The sequence below is a fragment of the Sinocyclocheilus grahami genome, unplaced genomic scaffold (assembly GCF_001515645.1).
Source record: "Sinocyclocheilus grahami isolate Dianchi unplaced genomic scaffold, SAMN03320097.WGS_v1.1 scaffold133.1, whole genome shotgun sequence".
Classification (NCBI taxonomy): Eukaryota; Metazoa; Chordata; class Actinopteri; order Cypriniformes; family Cyprinidae; genus Sinocyclocheilus; species Sinocyclocheilus grahami.
The window spans coordinates 1,088,173-1,109,813 of record NW_015505312.1 but is presented as its reverse complement, the minus strand read 5'-3'; the positions used below and the strand labels follow the sequence as shown (position 1 = coordinate 1,109,813).

Here is a 21,641-nt window from a genome sequence, read left to right as displayed (position 1 = left end):
GCCTACTGCTCTTATCATTCATGATCCTTCAGTTTGACCTATCCTGGCCGTAGATTTGTGGTAACAAAAGCCTCCTCACAATTTACTAGTCATAATGATTTCAGGAGAGTTCAGAATAAATCAAATATAACATTTTATCTGTCAGGTAAAATTGTATCATGCCAATTACATAATGCAACAATTAGAAGCCAATTTAGAAAGGATAATGCAATTGTGAATCACATTGGGAATCGTGGTACGTAGTACTTGTGAACATTAGATGTGTTGACATTACCCTTGTTTTCTTTCAGATTGTGGTGTAGCGGATGTCTGACCAACTGCCCATGATGATCACTCTTTTCATGCTAAAGGAACCGCTCAGCTCCTGTCTACTGATATGTTGAGTTTACTGGATGGGGCAAATGTGAGCATGTTTGAGAACTCTGATGTTGGTAGAAAGCGCAGAGACCTACAGGTTTGCCTGGACCGTTTGACCGCTGCCCAGGAAGCACTTAGCGATTTTATTTGAGGGATCAATTGACTAGAGGATATTATCTGAAAATACATTTAATGTGTCTGATGATAATTTTATAATGAATTAAATTTAAAACTCTCTTTAGCTTATCTTAATACATTTTGAGCTGTTATCTTAGCAAGTCAATTGACCTGCATTTTATGCTGCTTCTGGTAAAACACAAATACATTTGTTTTCTTGTTCAAAAATAAAATCCTTAGTAGTTATGAATATAAAATCCATATACTAGACAGTTGAGTACATAGTGCATAGTAGGCTGCAGTTGTGTCATTTCGACCCAACTAGTGTATTTTAGCTTCAAAGTGTAGTAAGGGAGACTCCCTGGACCCCTTCCTGTTTGCATATCGGTCCAACCGCTCGACCGATGACGCCATCACCACTGCCCTCCACTCAGCACTCACACATCTGGACAAAAAAAGACTCATACGTCAGAATGCTTTTCAAATCAGCATTCAACACAATCATCCCTCAACAGCTCATTCACAAATTGGTCCAGCTGGGGCTCAACACTTCGCTGTGCAGCTGGCTGTTGGATTTTCTGACTGGAAGACCTCAGGCGGTACGGGTCGGCAGCAACACATCCAGCACCATCACACTGAACACTGGGGTCCCGCAAGGATGTGTGCTGAGCCCCCTCCTCTTCACTCTGCTGACCAACGACTGCACACCGTCACACAACTCCAACCTCTTCATTAAGTTTGCGGATGACACGACTGTGGTGGGTCTCATTAGCAACAGAGATGAGACAAACTACAGGAGCGAGGTGAGCCGCTTGGCCCGGTGGTGCAGTGACAACAATCTCTCTCCGAATGTGGAGAAGATGAAGGAGATTGTTGTTGACTTCAGGAGAGTGCGCACTCAGCATGCTCCTCTGACCGTCAATGGTGCGACTGTGGAGAGAGTGAGCAGCACCAAGTTCCTGGGTATGCACATCACAGAGGACCTCTCCTGGACTGACAACACCGCAGCACTGGCCAAGAAAGCACAGCAGCGTCTCTACTTCCTCCGCAAACTGAGAAGAGCCAGAGCCCCGGCCCCCATCATGTGCACCTTCTACAGAGGCACCATTGAGAGCATTCTGACGAGCTGCATCACTGTGTGATATGGTGCCTGCAATGCGCCCTGCCGCAAGACCCTTCAACACATAGTGAGAGCAGCTGAGAAGGTCGTTGGTATCTCTCTCCTCTCCCTCCAGGACATTTATGGAACCCGTCTCACTCGCAAAGCCCTCTGCATTGCAGGTGATCCCACCCACCCGACACACAGCTTCTTCAGTCTGCTGCCATCAGGGAGGAGACTGCGGAGTCTTCAGGCCAGGACCAGCAGACTGAAGGACAGCTTCATCCATGAGGCAGTCAGGAAGCTGAGCTCCCTCCTGACCTTGCCCCCCCTCCCCTCTTTTGCCTCATGCACCACTGAACTCTGTAATCAGACTGAATAAGCTCTTTTGCACTACAATCATTATATCTGCACTGTGTGTTTATTTCACTGCTTTGCATTCTATCTGCCATGGGCCTTGTGCTGCTTTATTTATCTTTTTTTACATGTCCTTATTTGTATAGTTGTATAGTTGTATTTTATATTTAATCTGTATGTATCTGTATTTTTATGTTCTACTGTTAGTGTTCTGTATGCATCTGTATGCACCAAGGGTCTGAGAGTAACTCAATTTCAATTCTCTGTATGTATGCGCTGTACATGTGATGAATTGGCATTATTTTCGTGGGTTTTAAATTCAGTTTGACATTAGATGTCACCTCTTTAGAATGTATCTTCCGCATTATCACAAACACTGTTTGAGTGAAAATTTAATTATATAGTTTATAAGAAGCATAAAAAATGAAGTAAATTATTATTAGAACTATCTTTGTTTTTAAAGCAGTGCTTGTGATGATGAAGATAGATAGTTCTCAAAATGAAAGGTTAGTATACAGTGCAGTGAAAAGGTTTTTGCCCCCCTCCAGTTTTTTCTTTTTTGCATTTGTATTGCATATTTGAGCAACAATTCTTTTTTTCAGATCCTCAGAGAGTTCTTTGCCACGAAGTGCCATGTTGAACTTCCAGTGACCAGTATGAGAGAATGAGAGCGATAACACCAAATTTAACACACCTGCTCCACATTCACACCTGAGACCTTAGGTGCGTTCGACTTCATGTGGCGCCGCGCAAACCGATCGGCGGCTGACTTGAAGCAGTGCATGTCGGTTAGAAATTTTGTCCGACTTGAACAGGCGCCGACGCCACGTCACTGTCACGTGTGGCATCAAAGTACCGCGATAGCGTTTTGGCTGACTCAGCTGCAGCTTTTTCAGAGCGACTGCAGGAGTGCTGATGACGACACAGCTGTTTCAGATTGGCCAAATTCACCACATGACAACAATGACCTGTGTTTCTAACATCTTCAAATCCAATACTGCTCATAAATCTGTGTTTTTAGAACAGTAAAAGCTTTTTTACTGTAGTCGCAATGTTATATTGAATCACGTTTATCATGAAAGCATATATACCCCCACTTTATTAGCATTTAAATAGTATATATTTACGTTGAACTTTATTCTTTAACAGATGGCGCTGTATTAAGCAGTATATAAAAAGTGTTTCTGTTGCTCATGAGAACGTTTCTGAAACGTCTGTGTATTTGACAAATATTGCATTTAATTCACTTAATCTGTGATAGAGTATGCAAACACCGTGTGAGCGTCACTATCTAAAGGGAGCAGAAATGTCTGACTTGACGGCTCCGATTTCAACCTCGCCCCCGACTGCAAGCGCCTACTCTCGTTGATCGCTTTTCACGTAGGGGTGTATTCACTTTTGTGGCCAGCGGTTTAGACATTATTGGCTGTGTTGAGTTATTTTGAGGGGACAGCAAATTTACACTGTTATACAAGCTGTACACTCACTGCTTTACATTGTAGCAAAGTGTCATTTCTTCAGTGTTGTCACATGAAAAGATATAATAAAATATTTACAAAAATGTGAGGGGTGTACTCACTTCTGTGAGATACTGTATATGTTAAAGGGGTCATATGAAGTTGCTAAAAAGAACATTATTTTGTGTATTTCGTGTAATGCAATGTGTTTATGCGGTTTAAGATTAAAAAAACACATTATTTTCCACATACTGTACATTATTGTTGCTCCTCTATGCCCCGCCTTTCTGAAACGTGTCGATTTTTACAACGCTCATCGTTGTGAAAAGCGAGGTGTGTTCTGATTGGCCAGCTATCCAGTGCGTTGTGATTGGCCGAATACCTCAAGCGTGTGGCGGAAATGTTATGCCCCTTACCATACCGTGATGCTGTGTCCCGGCACGACGAGACAAAACCAATAAAACCCATTACAAATGAGGCATTTGTTGCATCCCGTGGGAACATAATTACTGATTATAATGACTTATACTGTGTTTTTACGCATTGCGTTGCGTATTGTGCTGCGTAAACATAAAACCATGTCTGCATTTGTGATCAGAGAAACAACAAACAACATGCGCTACTCTACACTATTCAAAACTCGCGTTTGAATCATCAGTGACAAATTCTTTAAATGTGAAAATATACTTACAGGCTGTGAGTCAGAAGCGCCAGACTGTCCTTGCAAAGTTGGAATTGCCCCACTTTATCGAAACAGCCTTTGCGCACAGACGGCCTTGTACTCTCCCAGGTTCAGGAAACAGTCCTCCATAAAACGCGATGCACACACTCAAATATTTGGGTTGAACTGTTCTGGAACAGTTTTGTACATACAATTTAACCGCTGATTTCTAGTTGTGTCCTCTTTTGGAAGACCAAACAAAGTAGTTTCGCTTTCACAACGAAACACACAGCGTCTCCACAACATGGCAGCGGCGGAAACAATACTACAGCGAGAATCAAAGTTACACCTTCTTTCTTTGCGTGAACATTTGGGCGGTGTTATGCAAATCTTCCCACACAGTGACGTAGACATGTGAGGGCGTGTTTAAACGAGGTATTTTAGGAGGGCGTGGACGAGTCTTAACTTTTATAAAGAATATCTCTTTGGGTTTGAGACTTTAGTCTTTGCAACTTTAGGGATCTTATCTATGCAGTAACAGCGTGTAACACTCCAAAGAGAAAGGAAAACTTGAAATAGCTTCATATGACCCCTTTAAACACAATTCCATGTAAGATAAAATTTAGCTATTATCTCTTTGAGGCAAAATCAGATTAGTGGTACTTCACTTGGCTCTGTGTGGATGGCATGAGCTTTGGATGCATGTGCCTCAATGTAATGTGCCTCAGTCAGTTGCAATTCTGTGACAGAGTAAGCAGTGATTACATTCATGGCCAAATGACAAATTCAAAAAACACTGCATGATATATACTAAATGGTATTGTTTTTGTCATGAAGTATTTCATGACACTGTTTGATATGCTGAATGAAGGACATCAGTGCAGTTCTACAGATCATTGCTGTTGTAAGGCATTTCCAAACATCACACAAACCAGATGAGAGTCGTAAAAGCATGAACCGTGACCCGCCAGGTGGCAACTTTCTCCAATGAGTTCCTGTCTCGCTCTGCTTATCTTTACAAAGAAAACACGGAGCTAATGATTTGCCGGGCCACCTCCATGTCGACACAATACTAAGACAACAAGAACTGACCCCTCCCATCTGGACCTGTTTAAGCTACAGAAGGTCAGTAGGTTTCGTGACTAAAGTGACATCAATAAAACATCTAATGGAACAAAGAACAAAGAACCTGGTACCTAAACAGAGCCCCGCACAGAATCTCATGCACCTCATGTCCATTGGACGCATAAATTGCTAAAATCCGTTCAACAAAAGAGACAATTTTATAGTTCCCTGTCCAGCCGGAGATTCTCCAGCAGACTCTCAGATCTGACCTGAGAATGACCGCAGGACCCTTCCCTTTTCCCCCTGCATTCCAAAGGAAAGAGACAAGATTTCTTTGACAATCGTTGCTAATCATTGAAAGTATGAAAATATCGGAGCATAGAGTCACAAATAATATGTTGTATGTCTTAGATATATATACTTGATGTGTTCATTTAATCGGTGCAAGGTTAAGCAGTGTTTATTACCCCTTTTTAGAAAATTAGGATATTAAGATGTGTGTAATATGTGAAGTTTAATCTTGAACGAATGGAAACCAGAAATGCAGAAGGTTGAAATGAAGTAAACTTTAATAGTATGTACAATATTTGCATTTAAGAGACTTTATAGACGTATCAACATATTATTATAGGTGTCCTCATATAAATGGACGGTATTGAACCACAGTCCAGTCGCACCCAAGCAATCCAAAACATAAAGACACCCACTAACATTTCTGAGCTACGAAGCTTTCTGGGAGTGTGCAATTACTCACGACAGTTCATTGAAAACTACGCTGACATCGCACGACCACTAACCTCCCTCCTGAGAAAGGACGAACCCTTCATCTGGTCTGAAACCCAGGACATGGCTATGAGCGAGCTCAAGCAACGTCTGTGCTTTGCACAATGCCTGGCCTTTCAACATCTTCCTGAACAAAGCATGCCCTGATGCCAGAACCAGAGGCAACCTCGTTTACGTGGATGATGTGCTGTTGAAAAGCTCAAATGTGACAGACCACCTCAAAGAAATCGATCACGTCCTGAACCAGCTGACAACAGCAGGAGCAAAGATCGCCCTCCACAAAGGACAATGGTGCAAAACCAAAGTAAAATACGTCGGTCTGCTAATTGGACGGGACGGTATTGAACCACAGTCCAGTCGCACCCAAGGACTCCAAAACATAAAGACAGCCACTAACATTTCTGAGCTACGAAGCTTTCTGGGAGTGTGCAATTACTCACGACAGTTCATTGAAAACTACGCTGACATCGCACGACCACTAACCTCCCTCCTGAGGAAGGACGAACCCTTCAACTGGTCTGAAGCCCAAGACAAGGCTATGAGCGAGCTCAAGCAACGTCTGTGCGCTGCACAATGCCTGGCCTACCCAGACCCAGGAAAAGAGTTCTATCTGGACGCTGGATTCTCCAATCAGTGCCTCAGTGCAGGCCTGTACCAGCTCCATGACAAAGACAAGCGAGTGGTCGCTTATGCCAGTAAAACACTGCTTCCCCCAGAATGCAAATACTCAGATTGCGAAAAAGCTTTGCTTTGCACTGTGTGGGCCATCCAGCGTTTCTCCAACTACATTGGAGCTCAGAAGGTTATCATTGAAACCTGTCACCAGCCAGTAACCTTCCTCAACAGCCGACGAATCAGGGATGGCGTGGTAACCAACGCACGCATTGCTACTTGGCTAATGACGCTCCAAGGACGGGACGTCGAAGCAAGATATGCCCAAAACCACAGATCATATCTAGGAAACGGGCTAGCAGCCTGCCAGAACTGTTCAACGGACACGCTGCACCCAGCAGCAGAACCCAAAGAACCGTTACCGCCACAACTGACAAACCACAGGTACATCGAGGAGAATGTGTGTGAAGGAATGCCCACAGCATATGTCGATGGCTGCTCCTACAATCAACAGGGCAACTTGAAAGCTGGAGCGGGAGTGGTCTGGCTCAACAATGACCCGTGCCTGCCTCAACAATTCAAATTAGGCCCTCACACATCGCAATACGCAGAAATTGCGGCCATCCTCATATCCCTAATATGTACTGCATCCCACAACATTAAAGAACTCCTCATCTGTACCGACTCGAACTACGCCCGTACCCAAGTCCTGCACCAGGATTCAGTCAGTGATGGAGATGTTGTTTGTGTCTTGTGTGTGTCTGTTCTCTCTATGCCGTTTGTTCCAGAGCCCGCCGATGTTCGCACCGGGAACATCACCGAGCTAAAGGGGGATATGTAAGGCATTTCCAAACATCACACAAATCAGATGAGAGTCGTACAAGCATGAACCGTGACCCGCCAGGCGGCAACTTTCTCCAATGAGTTCCTGTCTCGCTCTGCTTATCTTTACAAAGAAAACACGGAGCTAATGATTTGCCGGGCCACCTCCATGTCGACACAATACTAAGACAACAAGAACTGACCCCTCCCATCTGGACCTGTTTAACCTACAGAAGGTCAGTAGGTTTCGTGACTGGTTTCAGCATCAATAAAACATCTAATGGAACAAAGAACAAAGAACCTGGTACCTAAACAGAGCCCCGCACAGAATCGTACGCACCTCATGTCCATTGGACGCATAAATTGCTAAAATCCAATCAACAAAAGAGACAGTTTTATAGCTCCCTGTCCAGCCGGAGATTCTCCAGCAGACTCTCAGATCTGACCTCAGAATGACCGCAGGACCCTTCCCTTTTCCCCCTGCATTCCAAAGGAAAGAGACAAGATTTCTTTGACAATCGTTGCTAATCATTGAAAGTATGAAAATATCGGAGCTTGCTTGCTGCTTCTCCTGCTCTCGCCTGTCGCTGTGTTAGAGCACCCCACGTGTGCTCACGCGCTTACCATCAAAAGCGACTACCACATCTCAAACTCAAACACTTCAGTGATACTTCGTTGAAATCTTCAAATAACTGAAAGTCGTGCAAACTAAGACTTTCAGCAGAACTGCTCACACCTCTGCTTCATGACAGACCAACGAGGGGTTTCCCAAAGGACGTCATTCCGATGTCACTGACCAATCAGTAACGGGGTTCCCTCAAAACATCCAGGAAGCCTGCGTCAGCGAAGGAATCACCTCAGCTTTCCAGCTGTCAACCAACATAACGCAAGTACAAACAAGATCTTCGATCTGTTGAACTGGTGAATTTAGATTCTCTGCTTTGGGAATCCTTAAGGTGAATTTACATCACTCGTGAAAACGAGGTAGAACTATGAAACTCAGAACTCCGTTAACAGAATTTCCTTCCTCTGAAACTATGTGTGTGTGGGACGTCATTCCCGATTCACCGACCAATCAGTAACGGGGTTCCCTCAAAGACATCCAGGAAGCCTGCGTCAGCGAAGGAATCACCTCAGCTTTCCAGCTGTCAACCAACATAACGCAAGTACAAACAAGATCTTCGATCTGTTGAACTGGTGAATTTAGATTCTCTGCTTTGGGAATTCTTAAGGTGAATTTACATCACTCGTGAAAACGAGGTAGAACTATGAAACTCAGAACTCCGCTAACAGAATTTCCTTCCTCTGAAACTGTATGTGTGTATGTGTGTTTTAGCTTAAGTTTATGTAATCTAGAATAGCCAATAAATTTCATGTTTCATTTATAAATAATCGATTGTCTGGTGTCATATCATTTCAAGGTTAAATCTATTGCCAAAAAGATCCCTTGCTTGCTGCCTAGCTCGTAGCTTACTCATAATAATTACCTCTCTTAAGAGCTGACAAATTATCATAATTGTATTTCACCCGTGGCCAGGGAGAATACAAAATTTACATATTCAATTGGTAATATACACTGACATCAATTTCTCGCTGGCCGAGTAGCTGATAGAGTGTAAACTATCAAATTTAGAAGCAATTCAAATCAGGTTGAATTAGGCTCTTCAAATCCGAGTCCTATCAAAACCTGAATCAATAATAATAATTAATTCCCTTACAACTGAGTTAAAATTCCTTACACTGTGTTTAATCTAAAAACATATAAACACTGATTATTGTTACAGCAGCAAAGTATAAGTACTGATGGCTTGGACATGCAACACATGTTTAAACACACATAATCCAATGTCGTGTCTTGTAGTCAATTTCAAACTCTTCCGATTAATTTATTGAACATAACGTAAAATACTTATTTACATACTTTTATTGGTAATGATATTAGTGAGGTGGACATCTAATTTGGCTTCGAGATGTGTGTGTGTGTGGTAAAAACACATACGTCCCCTCAACCTTATCGTGGCTAGAAGGGATACAGGTATGGCTGGAAGGGACGTAAAATCTCGCCGGATGGACAGGAAGAAGGTGAAAGAAAAAATATGTGTCTGGCACAAGAACACATCAGTATAGACCTCTGGGACACTCGTTGGATCAGGTTAAGAGCTGTCCTGACATAATGGACTAGGTGTCTTAATATTTTCTTATGTTTATTAACTAAAAATGAAACGACTAAGGATGTTATAAGGTCAACAGTAAGTTCATCATCATCATCATCTCAAAACAACCAAATCTATTCAAATCCATTTCCTGGAGGGCCACAGCCCATAGAGTTCAGCTCCAACCCTAAGCAAATACACCTGCCCATAACAATAACAATTTTGAACACCCTGATTTGCTCGATCTTTGTTTAATCAAGGTTGGAACTAAACACTCTGTGTTATGGCCCTCCAGGAACAGAATCAAATAGCCCTGTTATACATAATTTTAACAAAATAATGTCATTTTATTCATAAAATTCATTACATTTTACATATATTTTGACAAGTCACTAAACACAGTTTATTGCCTGATGAAGCAGTAATCACGGAGCAGGAGATAAAGCACAGGATAGCATCAAATCCAAGGTCTATCATCAAGAGAGTGCTTCTCATATGTTTAATTAATTCTATCCTCATGGGCCTTCATCTGCTTCTACTGAGACTAAATTGTTAGACTCTTTCACTTACGAAGCCTATAGCAACTAACATGCTGCCAACATGGATCTATCTAAAACATGCTAGCAGCATGCTAAAACAGCATATACGTATATATATATATATATTTTTTTTTTGTCCATAGAATGAAAGTTAGTGAAGTCCAATATTGTTTTGGACCTCATTGTGTGGACAAACACATCTGAAATGCTATTGAAGTCATACAGGCACCCTGACAAAAAAAATAAAAATAAAAACATTCCGGTGTGCCAGTCCAGTGTGGCTAACCCAACTGTCTGACATGTTCAATCTCTGTCCACTTTCATTAATACCATGGGTGTGACACACTATTTAAGCTGTCTGACACACAGGATTTCACTCTCTTGGGATTTCTCTTCAGCAAAAACCACAAATACTTTGTCTGACTAAAACCTAAATTATACAATGTATAAGAAAAAATCATCCAAAAAGAATGGCATTATCTATTGTTAGAAAAACCTTTTTGTTTTTCCAGCAATGTCTGGTGCAATGCATGTTTTGTTTATTATCCTCTTCTCTTTCAGGTAGAAGCAGCAGTTCTCAACATATCAATAAGTTAAATATAGTATATAATAGTTATAATAGCAATTAGTAAATTAAGCTGAATTTCGATGCTTGTGATAATTTGTCTTTTTTGATTTATGTATTTCTCTTAAAATATCATCCTGAAGCAATTCAAAGATGTATGCTATAAATGTTTATATATATATATATATATATATATATATGTGTGTGTGTGTGTGTGATGAGTGGGACTCCTCCGTGGGACTCAAGACCAGTGAGTGGCACAGGTGTCGTGCATTATCACTTACGCCACCGGCCTCACTCCGTTCCCACGGCTCTCGTCCCCGCCCAACTCATCACAATATTGCTGGATTTCATTACATCTTAAAAATAATCCTTTTAAAAGGGCTATTAACCTTGATAGTAAAGTAATCTATATTTAATTCAGAACACGACTGTTTATTTTTTCGATAATGCTCACTTAATTATTGGTTTCGAAGATTTGTCACGAGGCGTGTGGAGAGATGAGGCGAAAACTCAAGGCACAGGAAGAATGGGTCTTTTTAATAATAAAATACAACAAAACAACAACAAAAACTGCCCGAAGGGGGAAAACAGGCAGGCAGGCCATGGCAGAGCACAGCACAGTAGGGAGCAACACATGTACATCCACTTCCAACACGACAAAAACACTACTGACATATAACAACGGATCAGCACAGGACTGCAGACACCTGGAGAATAAATAGGGAGATAAACGAGGAGGGTAACGAGGGAGACACAGGTGGAGCAACTGAAACAATAATGAGGTGACAAGAGGGGAGGGGACAGACAATAAGACAGGAGAGAGCACATGGCACTAAACAAACACAACACAACACAAGACACCAGAAAAATCACAGGAGTGCCCTCTGGTGACCGTCTTGAGCACTCCAGTTGCAGACTGTGACACTTTGAAGCTGAGTAGATTATTTTTGTGGCTAAATAGTGCAGAGATGTGACCCGGACCGCGACTGGACAGTGCTGAAGAACCCGACTGAACTGTGATTAACCAACTTACACTAATATTATTGCAACTCCAATACAATCATTAACATTTTGTAGGCTAGATACAGATACATATCATATCCAAAAATTCTGAAATCAAACAATCAAACAATAAAAAGGTTTAAAACTCTAGTGGGACAGGCAGAAGAATAGTGCAGTGCAGATCAACCTCCCTGACTTGTTCAATCTGTGTCTACTGGCATTTGCATTCTTATGTTTACTGCCACTTGCATAATGGGTGTGACACTATAAAATCAGTCTGACATACTTTATTTTTTTATTTCTTTTCAGCATCACCACAAACACTCTATTTGGGTGAAACCTAAATAACACAGTTTATAAGAGGCATCCAAAAGCAAGGACATTATCAAGGACATATTCTTAGAACTTTTTAATCTTTTCTTTCTCTTTTCATTTTCCAGAAAATGTCCAGTTCAGGCAAATTCGGCAAAATGTCGGCAAAGAAGTGATGAAGATAGTGATAGTTCTCAAAATACTATCACTATTTAAGTACTGATGGCTTGGAAATGCAACACATGCTTTACACACACATAATCCAATGTCATGTCTTGTAGTAAATTTAAACTCTTCCGATTAATTTATTGAATATAACGAAAAAATACTTATTTACAGTACATACTTTTAGTGGTAATGATAATAGTGATGGTGGACATCTAATTTGGTTTCGAAATAGTGTGTGTGTGTGTGTGTGTGTGTGGTAAGAACACATACGTCCCCTCAACCTTATCGTGGCTAGAAGGGATACAGGTATGGCTGGAAGTGACGCAAAATCTCACTGGATGGACAGGAAGAAAATGATAGAAAAATAGGCATCTGGCACAAGAACACATCAGTATAGACCTCTGGGACACTCGTTGGATCAGGTTAAGTGCTGTGCTGACATAATGGAATAGCTGTCTTATTATTTATTTATTAACTAAAAATGAAAGACTAAGGACGTTATAAGGTCAACAGTAAGTTCATCATCATCATCTCAAAACAAACAAATCTATTCAAATCCATTTCCTGGAGGGCCACAGCCCATAGAGTTCAGCTCCAACCCTAAGCAAATACACCTGCATAATAATAACAATTTTGAACACCCTGATTTGCTCGTTCTTTGTTTAATCAAGGTTGGAACTAAACACTGTGCGTTATGGCCCTCCATGGAACAGAATCAAATAGACCTGTTATACATCATTTTAACAAAATAATGTAATTATTCAATACATTTTACATATATTTTGACAAGTCATTGACGGGGAGGGGGTTGTGTCACAGATACACCAGCCTCGTCAGATCCAATCACTCATCACGCATGATCACAATCACCAGAGTTCTAATTCGCTGCACCTGTCACCGCCCAATCAAGACCTGCTCTTGTACGCTGTCTGGTCTTGAGTTCACTTCATGACTCCTTACCTGGACTCTCTTACCTGTGGACTTACCTGAACTCACCCGTCTTCATCCTCTGTCTCCTTTGAGCTCCTCCGCCGAACCTGCAAGAGAGACACAATACAGTTACCTGCTTGAGGTAAGTTGGCTCAACCTGTTGTTGAAAGTATTGTTTACCAGTTGCTTTGAATCTTCCACTCTCAGATTTAAGCTATCAAATAAAGATTACGAACTTACCTGTCTGTCTCCTCGAGGTCTTCTTCTGACAGGGGGTGGACAGTTAGAAATGTACATTATAGCATGCTTTACATATAGTGATAATTTAATGTGCTTTAATGAGCATAATAAAGAGAGAGAGAGAGAAAAATGCATGAAAAAAATAAAGCTAAATTTTTATCTTTACAGTGAAAAAATTAGGGGAGAGTTTACTAAGAGGGATACGTTGATAAAAAAAGTGAGTGACGTGACATGTGGCCAAGTATGGTGACCCATACTCAGAATTAGTGCTCTGCATTTACCCATCCAAAGTGCACACACACAGCAGTGAACACACACACACCGTGAACACAGTGGAGCAGTGGGCAGCCATTTATGCTGCGGCGCCCGGGGAGCAGTTGGGGGTTCGGTGCCTTGCTCAAGGGCACCTCAGTCATGGTATTGAAGGTGGGAGAGAGCGCTGTACATTCACTCCCCCCACCTACAATCCCTGCCGGTATGAGACTCCAACCCACAACCTTTGGGTTATGAGTCCGACTCTCTAACCATTAGGCCACGACTTCCCCATACTATAAGTTGATAGTCCATTAGAGTTGAGGCTGAAGAAGGTAACAAGTGGAGTCAACTGGAAGGCTTTTCTTACCGTACGAAAATAACTGAATTTGTGGATTCATCATTAATTGAAGGTGTTGTGTTTTTTAATCGATAAAGAAATCAATAAATCCTCTAATTCACTTATTTGCTTCCCACAAGCAGTTGCAATAAATTAATACCACCCTTACCTCTTGTATTGGGAGATGTGGCTAGAAACCTTTAGAATTCTTCACCGATGTCCATGTCTGCTCAGCCAGAGTCCGTGTCTCTATGGGGCTTCTTTGGAAGTTTTATATTCAAGTTCTGACAATAGGTTATTCTTAATAAAATACTCAAGAGACTTGTTTAAAAAGAAGTTTAACGCATCACCATTGTAAATGGTTTTATTAAAAACAATAACTCATAAGCATTAAAATAAAAAATAAATGGCGAGAAGTCTTCACCTCAAATTGCAACAGGAATGTGTTCCAAACATCAAATTTTATAGTCATACATACAATACGTCTCCTTTCTGTATCTCCATATTCAGATAATGCACAAACACATACACCCATTACTCTTTGTGTGAGCGGGGCATAAATTGCGTATGCCAGGAAATGTGACCTTTGATATAGTTAGCAACCTCACAGAAGCATAAATTCAAATGGAGTAATTACAGCATCTTTTTAGATAAGCAAGCTAATCTATATCTACTTTAATCTAAACAATTACAACATCTTAAAGGCGTAGGCTAGGCAAGTTTCTAAACTATATCCCAACATTTCTTTTAAAAAAAGATAAAACATATCACAATACAACACTTAAGAAAGAGGGTCCATTCTGCAACATTATTGCAAAATGCACCTCCTTGCACAATCATTGTACAGTGAGCACAAAGTATACATACATGGCAGTTTTTAACTGTTGAGCAAAAAACTCTTAAGAAAAAAAGAATGTACATACTATTACTGCCTTTTTAAGACTTTTCAGATTTTATAGCAGACACCTGCAATCTCAAAGCTTTAATATCATTTGCTAGAGATTGCAACTCCAAATTAAAATTTGGAAATCAATAATTTCCTTCAGCATTCTCATAATTTTCTTATTCAAGTCCTCCTGTTTCTGCAGATATTGAATTATTTTCCTTATTCTAAAAATGATTTCCTGCTGCTCCATCAGTTGATGTCCCGTCCTGTTTTCTAATACGTTCCTCCTTTTGCTTTTTGACCTTTCGGCTCCAGTCCTTTTGGATGCCTTCGAGAAGATCATCAAAGTGAATTTCTATTTTACATGGGTCATTGTTACAGTTTCCAATTGAGAATTGATCTAGGGAGGGAAATTTCATATTTATTGGATCATCTGATTCTACAAAGGGCATGTTGAAAAAGGTTAGTAAAACTGCAAACTGTTGTCTTTTTTTTTTTTTTAAAGTGTAATAAAGTAGGTAGGCCTAAATATAATTTTTTTTATGTATCTATGTTTGTGATAACTAATATATACATACATGTGTATGTATATGTGTGTATATACAGGTGCATCTCAATAAATTAGAATGTCATGGAAAAGTTCATTTATTTCAGTAATTCAACTCAAATTGTGAAACTCGTGTATTAAATAAATTCAATGCACACAGACTGAAGTAGTTTAAGTCTTTGGTTATTTTAATTGTGATGATTTTGGCTCACATTTAACACAAACCCACCAATTCACTATCTCAACAAATTAGAATACATGGTGTTGGTGTGCTTGACTGGCCAGCAAACTCACCAGACCTGAATCCCATAGAGAATCTATGGGGTATTGTCAAGAGGAAAATGAGAAACAAGAGACCAAAAAATGCAGATGAGCTGAAGGGCACTGTCAAAGAAACCTGGGTTTCAGCAGTGCCACAAACAGATCACCTCCATGCCACGCCACTTTGAGGCAGTAATTAAAGCAAAAGGAGCCCCTACCAAGTATTGAGTACATGTCCTTCCACTCAACTTTCTGTTAACATGCTTGGATACAGCACTCTGTGAACAGCCAGTTTCTTTGGCAATGAATGTTTGTGGCTCCTTGTGAAGGGTGTCAATGATTGTCTTCTGGACAACTGTCTGATCAGCAGTCTTCCCCATGATTGTGTAGCCTAGTGAACCAAACTGAGAGGCCATTTTGAAGGCTCAGGAAACCTTTGCAGGTGTTTTGAGTTGATTAGCTGATTGGCATGTCACCATATTCTAATTTGTTGAGATAGTGAATTGGTGGGTTTTTGTTAAATGTGAGCCAAAATCATCACAATTAAAAGAACCAAAGACTTAAACTACTTCAGTCTGTGTGCATTGAATTTATTTAATACACGAGTTTCACAATTTGAGTTGAATTACTGAAATAAATGAACTTTTCCATGACATTCTAATTTATTGAGATGCACCTGTATGTATATGTATGTATGTGTGTGTGTATGTATATTTTTAGCTTATTTCAGCACGGGTACTTTTGTAAGTCAGTTTAAACCATATTTTAAATGTCATTATGTCAACTCAACCAGGACCCCAGATAAAACTTTTGATTTTCATCTTTTTGATCTGATTTATTTATTTATTTATTTTTTTTAAATAAATATATAAATAAATAAGAAATACATTATTAAATGTCATGGATAAATATATACTGAGTAATCCACTATTTTGTAGAGGGGGTTCAAAATGATAAATTTCACCTGCGATCTGGGGCCAAATTATTTGGGGTAAAAATGACTTTAGAAAAACAGCAGCATCATTTTTATTTTAACACATGAGTAGGCCTATTAATAAAATCTGCAGACTTCACCAGTCTTTGTTGCATTATGCTAATGGTGACAGTTTAAAATAGGAAAAAGCCATTTTTCTTTATTTATTTGCCTGTAACTTAGAAAGTAGTAAATATATCTTTACTTTTAGATTTTGGTTAATAAAATTAACACTGCAGTCATAAAATAAAGAAAGAAGAGCAGCTTTATTTAAAAAAACAACCTTTTTAACGCAAAATACGTTTATATTCTCTTTTTTTCAATATTTTCGGGCCACAAGAGAAATATTAAGGGAGTAAATTAAAACAATTATATTCCATTATCAGCATATGATTCGTCTCTCGTCGTCTCTGAGAGAATATTTGCCATCAATGCAACGTCTGATGCCGAAAGCACCGTCCGTTTTTACTTTCAGTTTCTGGTGAATTGACTGCAGTGGAGTGCACAGATGTGGCCCGGACCACGATTGGACAGTGCTGAAGAACCCGACTGAACTGTGATTAACCAACTTACACTAACATTATTGCAATTCCAATACAATCGTTAACATTTTGTAGGATAGATACAGATACATAGCTATATGGTATTCTCATCAACACAAAATTCAAAAAGTTAGGATTCCATCAAATCCAAAAATTCTGAAATCAAACAAAGAAAAGGTTTAAAACTTTAGTGGGGCAAGCAGAAGAACCTTTAATTTTTAATAGTGCAGTGCAGATCCACCTCCCTGACTTGTTCAATCTGTGTCTACTGCCATTTGCATAATGGGTGTGACACTATAAATTCAGTCTGACATACTTTCTTTTTTCTTTTTTCTTTTCAGCATCACCACAAACATTCTGTTTGGGTGAAACCTAAATAACACCGTTTATAAGAGGCATCCAAAAGCAAGGACATTATCAAGGACATATTCTTAGAACCTTTTAATCTTTTCTTTCTCTTTTCATTTTCCAGAAAATGTCCAGTTCAGGCAAATTCGGCAAAATGTCCAGTTCAGGTTTTTTCTCATCTCCAGATCAAAGAAGTGATGAAGATAGTGATAATTCTCAAAATGAAAGGTTAGTATATATATTTTTTTTATTTAGCTTAAGTTAAAATTGAATTAGGAAGTTGGTCATTTATTTTGAAGTAAATAATTTGCTCTGCTTTTAGAAGCTTGGCTTATTTCTTGCTATAAGAAATGTACATTTATTTATATATATATATAAGCATATAATAGTATAATGGTAATAAATAAAATGGGAGTGAATTTGAGTGAATTCAGTGGCGGTTGGTGGAAAATTTCTAGGTACTTAAAAATTTAAAAATTTAAAAATTTCTAGATTTCTTAAAAATAAAGGTGCTTCAAAAGGTTCTTCAAGCGATGCCATAATTTTTGCATAAATTTAAAAATTTCTAGATTTCTTAAAAATAAAGGTGCTTCAAAAGGTTCTTCAAGCGATGCCATAGAAGAACCATTTTTGGTTCCACATAGAACCATTCAGTCAAAGGTTCTTTAAAGAACCATCTCTTTCTTACCTTTCTGTAATCTGAAGAACCTTTTTTCACCACAAAGAACCTTTTGTGAAACAGAAAGGTTCTTCAGATGTTAAAGGTTCTTTATGGAACCATTTAGACAAAAAGGTTCTTCTATGGCATCGTGAAGCACCTTTATTTTTAAGAGTGTAGGGATGTGCCAAAATGGCAATTATCACGAACAACAATTGACAAAGCACACGAGAAACACAATGGCTATAAATACAAAGGCTAACAAGTTTTACAGTGCCACCCCAGCCCCGTGACTTCAGGAAAACATATACAAATATATTTATTTAATTATGTCTGGAAACTTGACAAATAAGTTTAAAATGTTAATAGGATATATAAAACTTAAATATTTAAAGGGATATTTCACCCAAAAAATTTTATTTTATGTTTATCTGCTTCCAAGATGTAGGTGACTTTGTTTCTTCATTAGAACACAAACGAAGATTTTTAACTCAAACCGTTGCAGTCTGTCAGTCATGTAATGGAAGTGAATGGGGAATCACGGCTTTGAGAGTTAAAAAAACATCCACATACAAAACCAAATTAAACCCTGCGGCTCGTGACGATACATTGATGTGTAAAGACACGAAACGATCGGTCTGTGCAAGAAACTGAATGTCTCGGTTACGTATGGTAACCCTCGTTCCCTGAAGGAGGGAACGGAGACGTCACGTCGGTGACCGACGAATTGGCATGTCGCTTCGATAGACCAATCTACTTCGAGTGTAAACTAAACGAGCCAATGCACATTGGCATGCAATTATTGTATCCAGCTGCCGCTGATCACAGCGTGAGTATAATAAGGCAGCAGGTGCAATGCATACCAGGTTTTCGCTGAGGAGCCAAGCCGGTGACCCGGCCGCTCAGTGGTGGTACAGCAACCATGGTGACAGGACGTGACGTCTCCGTTCCCTCCTTCAGGGAACGAGGGTTTCCATACGTAACCGAGACATTCCCTTTCAGTCGGGCACCCTGAGTCACGTCGGTGACCGACGAATTGGGATTCCTACCAAAGCGCCATGGTGCTGCCCCTTCCAGTGCCCGCTCACCATTTTTCAAAGCACTACCTTACTGAGTGAGACTGGATAACACTGGAAAGACGTACCCGCTCCACTTGGAACAGGGACGCTGCGGAATCCCCATCCTTCCCGAAGATATTTTCGGAAGCAAATACACATACAGTGGGGAAAAAAAGTATTTAGTCAGCCACCAATTGTGCAAGTTCTCCCACTTAAAAAGATGAGAGAGGCCTGTAATTTTCATCATAGGTATACCTCAACTTTGAGAGACAAAATGAGAAAAAAAATCCAGAAAATCACATTGTAGGATTTTTAAAGAATTTATTTGCAAATTATGGTGGAAAATAAGTATTTGGTCAATAACAATATGGAGAACTGGAGGTGATTGTAACCCTCTTGGAAAGGCAGAAGTCTGCCGGGGAAACACGGGCTCTATGGCTATACCGTGGACTATACACATACGAGAACTGCTTAGGTCTCCATATGGAACCCAGCCTTCCACGGTTCCCGCGGATTCATCGTGAAGGCCTGGCGCCAGACGTTCCGCCGCGTCCGCTGCCGAGGGTGACGGATGATCTCAACAGGGTATACTATAGGACACTCTGGAGCAGTTTTAGCAAGCCGACACTAACCTGGGCCTCTCTGCGCCACTACCTGTTTGAGGTGAGAACACCGGAGGATACCGGCTCCACACGGAGGCTATAGAATCTAGCGAACGTGTTGGGTGTCGCCCAGCGCGCAGCCCTACAAATATCTGTCAGCGAGGCGCCATGAGCCAGCGCCCAGGAGGATGCAACACTTCTAGTTGAGTGAGCTCGCAGCCTGAATGGGCAGGGCACACCCTGTGCCTGATAAGCCAGGGTGATGGCATCCACAATCCAGTGGGCCATCCTCTGCTGAGAGACGGCCTTCCCCTTCTGCCGGCCTCCGTAACAGACAAAGAGCTGGTCTGAGGTCCTGAAGTTTTGTGTCCGGTCTACGTAGCACCTTAATGCTCGGACGGGACAGAGCAAAGCCAGGGCTGGGTCTGCCTCCTCCGGGGGCAGCGCTTGCAGGTTCACCACTTGATCTTTGAAGGGTGTAGTGGGAACCTTGGGCACGTAGCCGGGCCGGGGCCTCAGGATTACCTTGGAGTCAGCCGGCCCAAACTCTAGGCACGAATCACCGACCGAAAATGCATGCAGGTCCCCTACCATCTTGATGGAAGCCAGGGCAAGCAGGAGCAGAGTTTTCAATGAAAGAAACTTTAGCTCAACTAAATGCAAAGGCTCGAATGGGCCCTGCTGTAGTGATTTCAGCACTAGAGACAGGTCCTAAGAGGGTATAGAGGGGGGCCGGGAAGGATTCAACCTCCTGGCCCCTCTAAGGAACCTGATGATGAGGTCATGCTTACCTATGGACTTCCCATTCACCGGGTCATGGTACGCCACAATGGCAGCAACCTGGACTTTGATGGTGGAGGGAGACAGCCTTCGCTCCAGCCCTTGCTGCCGAAAGGAAAGCACGACCGCAATCGGGCATCTCCGGGGGTCCAGGGAACCAAACATAAAGTTTCCAAAAGTCTGAACGCGGGTGCCAAACGGTGCCCCGTCTCTGAGTCAGTAGATCCTTCCACAGAGGAATCGGCCAAGGAGGGGCTGTCGCGAGGAGCACTAGCTCGGGGAAACAGGTCCGAGTGGGCCATTACGGCACCACTAGCAAGACTTGCTCGTCGTCCTCCCGGATTTTGCACAGTGTCTGTGCGAGAAGGCTCACTGGGGGAAATGCATACTTGCATAGGCCCCGCGGCCAGCTGTGTGCTAGTGCGTCTGTGCCAAGTGTTCCTTCGGTCAGGGAGTAAAACAACTGGCAGTGAGAGGTTTCTGGAGAAGCAAACAGGTCTACCTGAGCGGCTCCGAAACGTCTCCAAATCAGCTGGACCGTCTGGGGATGGAGTCGCCATTCTCCCGGGAGCATTGCTCGAGACAGCTCGTCGGCTGTATGGTTGGAGCAGGCCCGGAATGTGAACAGCACAAAGTGACCTCAGAACCTTCCGACTACAAAGGAGGAGGTGGCGGGCGAGTTGCGACATGCGACGGGAGCGCAGACCACCTTGTCGGCAATGGTCGCTGTGTTGTCCGTTCGGACCAGTACGTGCTTGCCTTGTAAGCGCCCTTTGAGACGGTGGTGGAGGCATCCGTGTAGACAACAGCATGCCTGGAGATCTGCTCTAGGGGCACCCCTGCCTGGAGGAACGCAAGATCTGACCACGGGGTGAAGGTTTGGTGACAGGCTGGTGTAACCTGGACCTGGTGAGTGCCGTGCTTCCACGCCCACCTCGGGACTCGGCCATAAAGCCAGTGCTGGAGCGGTCTCATATGTAACAGGCCGAGCGGTGTGATATGTCCCAGGAGCCTCTGAAAAAGTATCAGTGGGACCGCTGTCCTGTCCTTGAACGTATTCAAGCAGGCTAGCACCGACCGCGCACGTTCCTCTGTGAGGCATGCGGTCTGTTTGACCGAATCCAACTCCATACCGAGAAAAGAGATCCTCTG

The 21,641-nt window shown here is 41.6% G+C and overlaps 1 pseudogene; it reads left to right on the top strand.

Moving 5' to 3' along the window:
- The first annotated feature begins 13,054 nt into the window (after nucleotides 1-13,054).
- LOC107590819 (interferon-induced GTP-binding protein Mx2-like) overlaps nucleotides 13,055-21,641 on the top strand; it is a 45,680-nt pseudogene continuing 37,093 nt past the window's right edge.